We start from the raw sequence: 7,712 nt of genomic DNA on the forward strand, positions 1-7,712 counted from the left end.
GGCCACAACAGTGAGAGGCCCGCGTACCGCAAAAAAAGAAAAAAAAAAAAATTAAACAGAACACTGTACTGGTTGTAGATACCAAAGAATATTTTAAAAAGTTATACATATGTTATTAAGCCAGTTACATGTTATCCGTAAAAGGTCTGGATGATGGTAATGATGGCACATGTTTATAAAAAAAAATGGATAAGAACTGAAGAAGGAACACAGATGAAAGCCTGCCCTTTCTTAGTGAAGCTGTGACACACATGGATTACAAGACTGAGTGAGGATGGGACTTCCCTGGTGGTGCAATGGTTAAGAATCTGCCTGCCAATGAAGGGGACACGGGTTCGAGCTCTCGCAGAGCAACTAAGTCCCTGTGCCACAGCTACTGAAGCCTGCATGCCTAGAGCTTGTGCTCCGCAACAAGAGAAGCCACCACAATGAGAAGCCCGTGCACTGCAACTAGAGAGAGCCCGGGCACAGCAGTGAAGAACCAACACAGCCAAAAATAAATAAATAAAATAAATAAATTTATATAAGAAAAAACAGTTAAAAAAAAAAGATCGAGTGAGGAGAAAAGTATTCTTCATAATAAGTATAGGGGATTTTCCTCTACTTATTAATCAGAGTAATGCTCATGACATTTCTAAGCTTTAGAGGAGTAAGAATGCATAATAGATCCAATCACACCTTTAAATAATTATGCAGTCATAGGGTGCCAAAATGAAGGCATTTTTAAAAGTTCAGAATGAAGTAAAATTCACTTTCTAAATATTAGATAACTCTATTAGAATATTTAAAAAATCCTTTCCAAGTTATCAGAATAAAGGCATTTCTTCAACAAACTTTACTTGATAAAACGTGTTTATAAGAAGGAGATTTGTATGTTTATATACAAATACAATTCATCTAAAGCTCACTGCATTGCTAGTGAAGTCAATTACTCTTTTCTTGGTCACACGTTATTTGACAGGAAATCTATTGTTGTGGCATCATTTAGGTTTTACAAGCAGGCCTATTTTATAGGAAGCTGTGGTAGTATTTTTTAAAGAGAAGCTATATAATGCATTTTAGAGCCTCTGAGGTGAAGATTTATTGTATTCAATGGTGCCAAGAATAGACAGCATGGGCTGGCAATATACAAACATGTCCACGGTCATGATACAGTAGTCCAGCACTGGCATACAAAATGTCTACGATTTCAGCCCCTGATGTCTTAATGGGGATTGGCAGCTCAATCTCATACTAACTTGTCCAAACATGAGGCAGAGTTTGCAAATAAAAACTCTAAATATATTTACTAATATGTGACTTTTCCATAGAAATTGCCTAATATTTTGAGTTTAAATATGTAAATAGAACTTATTCTCATAATAATTTTAATTCTCAGACTTTTCTTAAACCAACTAGTTACCATGTGTAAAATATTTACTTAAGTAGCATTTTACAATCATCTTAGAATTTATGTTATCTAAATTAAATTTGATCAGTCTACTGAAAAATTTTGAGCTTTAATGAGTAACTCACCTTTCTTAATAAATTTAATTAATTAATTAATTTATTTATTTATTTAATTTTTGGCTGCATTGGGTCTCCATTGCTGCACACGGACATATTCTAGTTGAGGCAAGCGGGGGCTACTCTTTGTTGCGGTGCATGGTCTTCTCATTGCAGTGGCTTCTCTTTGTTGCAGAGCGTGGCCTCTATGCGCGCAGGCTTCAGTAGCTGTGGCTCGCAGGTTCAGTAGTTGTGGCGCATGGGCTTAGCTGCTCCACAGCATGTGGGATCTTTCCAGACCAGGGCTCTAACCCATGTCCCCTGCATTGGCAAGTGGATTCTTAACCACTGCGCCACCAGGGAAGCCTGAGTAACTCTCCTTTATTGTCAGAGGTACTTTGCTCAAAGGGCCATACATGGTAACTTTCTTGAGAGAAATATTAATGTTTGTGGTGAACATGCATTTGAGAATCATGAAGAGTAATTTTATATAGTTCAATAAGAAATTTGTTTGCTTCTTAGTAATCTGACATATTATGCCAGAGAAGATTGACTGTTTCTTACTGCCTTTACTTAAATTAACGTAATTATATGCAATTTTAACAAAGTGTTTAGCTTAGAAGAAAAGTATATCATTTCCACCATGAAGATATTAAGTTATGCATTTGAGCATAACTGATATTATAAATTACTTGTCATATTAATGATCCCACTAATCAAAGAAAATGTAGTGAAAGTATGGAAGGAAGAATTCCCCGTGAGTCTTTAACAAACAGACTCAATAGCAAAGGATCCTATAAAAACTAGAATATTTATGCCAGGATGTCTTCCATTATTCTGCCTGACTGAGGTATGCTACTTTTATAGAAGGAATACAGGATGAATGAATGAATGAACGAGTGAATGAGTAAAGAAACAGACTAGCAAACAGATAAGTTTACAACTTGATTAAATTACAACATTTTGAACTTCTGCTTACTTTTACAGTTTTCATGTCTACTGTAATTACCCTTGGACACAGTGATTCCTACCAAGCATAGATTCAAATCACCCTCACCAAAAATGGTGTTACTTTACATAGCAAATGCCTGTCATCCAATTTCAAATGAAAGTTTGCCACAAATCAGTAAACTTTTGAATCAACAACATGCTTACACATTATATGCTGAGTTATGCATTTTGAGGTTCATTTTTAATGCAGCTTTTATTGATTAACTAATATTTAGGTTTTAAATTGTGAACTATATTGACCAAAAAACAGTGAAATGTGAAGTGATATGTTAGGTTTTACTATTTCCAAGGAACAAAAACAAATAACTATGTTATTAACCCTAGAAATCTGTCATTTTTAATGTCTAATTTTCTTCCTCAATCATAACTGACGTTTAGTCTCTTATTAAATATATAGCACAGACACAACATAGTCACCTTCATTGGCAATATTTTCCTTATCTCAGAAAAGGAGCATATGCAATTAAGTATCACCTTATGTCATATTTGGTTACTTAGAGTAGTATTATATACAGGGCATATGCCTGCCAACAATATGTCAGATTTATTTAGTATTATATGACAAATGTTTCAAAGCCTTATCAGCTCTGGATACTGTTAAGAAAGTGTAGTATTATTTCTAGATGAACCATATGAAAGGAAGTGACACATTTTGGAAGGCAATTTTTTAAGTGAAAATGCCTATAAACCACATTAGGAGTGAAGAAAATGGTTTACATTCTAATTTAAAAATGATACATAGCTGTCCAGTTTTCCCAGCACCACTTATTGAAGAGGCTGTCTTTTCTCTATTGTATGTTCTTGCTTCCTTTGTCATAAATTAGGTGACATTTATGTGCACGGGTTTATCTCTGGGCTTTCTATCCTGTTCCATTGATCTATATTTCTGTTTTTGTGCCAGTACCATACTGTCTTGATTACTGTAGCTTTGTAGTATAGTTTGAAGTTGGGAAGCCTGATTCCTCCAGCTCCATTTTTCTTTCTCCAGATTGTTTTGGCTATTTGGGGTCTTTTGTGTTTCCATACAACTTGTAAAATTTTTTTGTTCTAATTCTGTGAAGAATGCCGTTGGTAGTTTGATAGGGATTGCATTGAATCTATAGATCGCTTTGGGTAGTATAGTCATTTTCACAATATTGACTCTTCCAATCCAAGAACATGGTGTATTTCTCCATCTGTGTTATCTTTGATTTCTTTCATCAGTGTTTTATAGTTTTATGAGTACAAGTCTTTCACCTCCTTAGGTAGTTTTACTCCTAGGTATTTTATTCTTTTTGTTGTGATGGTAAATGGGAGCCTGCGCGTCTCTTTCTGATTTTTCATTGTTAGTGTATAGGAATGCAAGAGGTTTCTGTGCATTAATTTTGTATCCTGCAACCTTACCAAATTCATTGATTAATTCTAGTAGTTTTCTGGTGGCATCTTTAGGATTTTCTATGTATAGTATCATGTCATCTGAAAACAGTGACAGTTTTACTTCTTCTTTTCCAATTTGTATTCTTTTTATTTCTTCTTGTTCTCTGATTGCTGTGGCTAGGACTTCCAAAACTATGTTGAATAAGACTGGTGAGAGTGACATCCTTGTCTTGTTCCTGATCTTACTGGTAATGCTTTCAGTTTTTCATCATTGAGTATGACGTTTGCTGTGGGTTTGTCATATATGGCCTTTATTATGTTGAGGTAGGTTCCCTCTATGCCCATTTTCTGGAGAGTTTTTATCATAAATTGGTGTTGAATTTTGTCAAAAGCTTTTTCTGCATCTATTGAGATGATCATAAGGTTTTTACTCCTTAATTTGTTAATATGGTGTATCACATTGAGTATATTGAAGAATCCTTGTATTCTTGGGATAAACCCCACTTGATCATGGTGTATGATCCTTTTAATATGTTGTTGGATTCTGTTTGCTAGTATGTTGCTCAGGGTTTTTGCATCTATGTTCATCAGTGATATTGGTCTATAATTTTCTTTTTTTGTGATATCTTTTTTCTGGTTTTGTTATCAGGGTGATGGTGGCTTCATAGAACAAATTTGGGAGTGTTCCTCCCTCTGCAGTTTTTTGGAAGAGTTTTGAGAAGGATTGCTGCTAGCTCTTCTCTAAATGTTTGATAGAATTTGCCTGTGAAGCCATCTGGTCCTGGACTTTTGTTTGTTGGAAGATTTTTAATTATGGTTTCAATTTCATTACTTGTGATAGGTCTGTTTATATTTTCTAATTCTTAAGAGAAAAACAAATACCGTATGCTAATGCATATATATGGAATCTAAAAAAAAAAAAAAAAAATGGTACTGATGAACCACTTGCAGGGCGGGAATAAAGATGTAGACATAGAGAATGGACCTGAGGACACAGGGCACGAGGGGGAAGCTGGGACAAAGTGACAGTAGCATCGATATATATGCACTACTGAATGTAAAATAGATAGCTAGTGGAAAGCAGCAGCATAGCACAGGGAGATCAGCTTGGGGCTATATAATGACCTAGAGAGGTGGGATAAGGAGGGTAGGAGGAACGTACAAGAGGGAGGGGATAGGGGATATATGTATGCATATGGCTGATTCACTTTGTTGTACAATAGGAACTAACACAGCATTGTGAAGAAATTATATTCCAATAAAGATGTATAAAAAATAAATAAAAATGATATATAGATAGATACCTGATTATTTTTATACTTTTATGTTAACCAAATGCAACTGATAGCTTAAAGGAGATGAAGACTTTTAAAAAGTCTTTAAAATTTCAGAGTGAATGTAATGAGCAATATTTTATAGAACATTAAATTTTAATAAGAGGAATTTTAATGAGAAAATGTGGGAACAGAGGTACTTGACAAAATATCTCAAGGCAATTAAGGAAGACTGTTAGCATAAGGAAAATAGTGCAAAATTACTTGCATGGAATCATATTAAAAACAAAAAAGGCAAGAGAAAAAGCAAATTATTTGGAATTAAGAATCAACTTTGCGCAAAAAGAGAGTCAAGCAAAGTATATAAAAGGGTCAGGAGAAGACCCTTGATTATAAAATTGAGGTATATTGATAGTAAAAAGCAAAAGAGGCAGATTTCAAACAGAACCAAATAAACCAAATAGAGCATAAAGAGTGAAATATATTCATATATGTATATAATTGGTAATAGTAACTCAATGGATAGATTTACTCAGCATGTTAAACTCAAGAGAAGAAAGTATAAATTTATTCAAAGATAGATATGAACAACTGATCCATCTTGAAGCCAGTCATGGAACACATAAAAATCACTCATACACAGAAAGAGAAGTTTGAACATAGATGTGATTGGAGTTTCAGAAAGACTTGATTTTCATATATTGGATTTCACATGCTGCTGGTGAATGTGCAGACCGGTAACCATATTGGAGACAATTCAGCATTCATGTGTATCACTGGTGTCCCGCAATCCAACTCCTACCTATGAAATGATCCTAGAGGAATTATTTCAAATGCATCAGGGGAGGTACAGGAGCATATTCATTACAAAAACAACAGCAAAAACAACTCAAATCTTCATCAGTATTAAAATAATCAGTGACAATGTGCACAATCAATAGAATATTATATAGTGTTGAAAATGAATGACTACAGCTACATGAGATAAAAAGAATAAATTTCAAAAATAAGTTAAGCAAAAACTCAGAAAAATACACACATTATTATTCCATTAATAGAAATTAGGTATAAGCAACATTAATTTTTGCTTATATCTACATATTTATGTAACAAATCTATAGAAATCAAGGAAATTATTATCATAAAATTTAAGGTAGGGGTTATCTTTGAGAAGAAAAGAGATGTGATAGGTTGGAGGGACAATGCAGTAGCTTGGAACTGGATGATGTGGTTGGTATCTAAGGAACACGAAAGTTCTGTTCCTTAATCAGCAGGATTACAGCAGTGTTCACATTAATATCTTTCTTTAAATACTACATGTAGTCTTCATACAATCTTTCTGTATATTTCATTATTAAAACGTTTTAAAATAAGAAATATCTGTGCAGGGCTTCCCTGGTGGCACAGTGGTTGAGAGTCTGCTTGCTGATGCAGGGGACACAGGTTCTTGCCCCGGTCTGGGAAGATCCCACATGCTGTGGAGCAGCTGGGCCCGTGAGCCACGGCCGCTGAGCCTGCGTGTCCGGAGCCTGTGCTCCGCAAAGGGAGAGGCCACAACAGTGAGAGGCCCGCGTACAGCAAAAATAAATAAATAAATAAATAAAAATAAAAATTATTCTCTGGGACTCCCTCTTTTGGCCATAAAGATTAACTATGGGAACTAAACTAGCCCTCTCTCATAAACAAATAGAAAACTGAGCAAAATAAATGAAAAATAAATCCTGTTTTCCAGCACTGGACAAAGGCAACATAGGACTATGAGCCCTCAGAGTAGAGAATAAATGAAGTAAGCCCTGCAACTAACTTTTTGATAGTAGGGTTTTACCAAAGCACAGATTGGAAGGGGAACTCATGCAGAACATTGTGGTCTTGCTAAACTAAAGAGATAGAGATTAGGGTTTAGGTGAATTAAAGCAGCAATGCATCTGTCAAGGGGAAGACACACTGAAAAGTAACTACCAAATCTGCATAGGTAGGTGTTCCTTTGAATTGTTGCAGAATCCTGATGTGGGCATTTGAAGGCAAGACTCTGTGTGGTCAGGAAAAGAAAAACGACCAGGGAAGAAAACAATGACCAATAATTTATGAATGGAACATTTCCTATAGCTTGCACAGGATTGGGAGGCGTCAGAGAGCTGACAAAACAGAGTACAGAAACCTTGTTCAACACCTGAGACATTTAGTAGAGAATTCCCAAACACCCTTTTATTTTCTTTAAGAGGAGGATTAAAACTCTCCCCAGAGGAAAGCTACTTTAGGGTAAAGTTGTCATCGTCATCGCCGTTATCACCATCATCATCAAGATGATACAGAGGTAAAGTAATAATTGAAAAATCAAGCTGCAAACCCAAATAAATTAATACCTGCCAGGAAAAACAAGCAAGCAAACAAACAAATGTTCAATATCCTTTGAAGAAGAACAATGAAATCAGTACACAAAACAGTGACCAGCATCCTATAAAAACTTATTACACATATAAGGAAGTGGAAGTCATGATGCATAATTGAATAACATGATGGTGGATACGGATGGTAGTTTTACCAGACATATTGCATGAAGAGAAGGCAAATCTCTATCCAGAGTAA

Source organism: Stenella coeruleoalba (genome assembly GCF_951394435.1).
Source record: "Stenella coeruleoalba genome assembly, chromosome: 9".
Taxonomy (NCBI): Eukaryota; Metazoa; Chordata; class Mammalia; order Artiodactyla; family Delphinidae; genus Stenella; species Stenella coeruleoalba.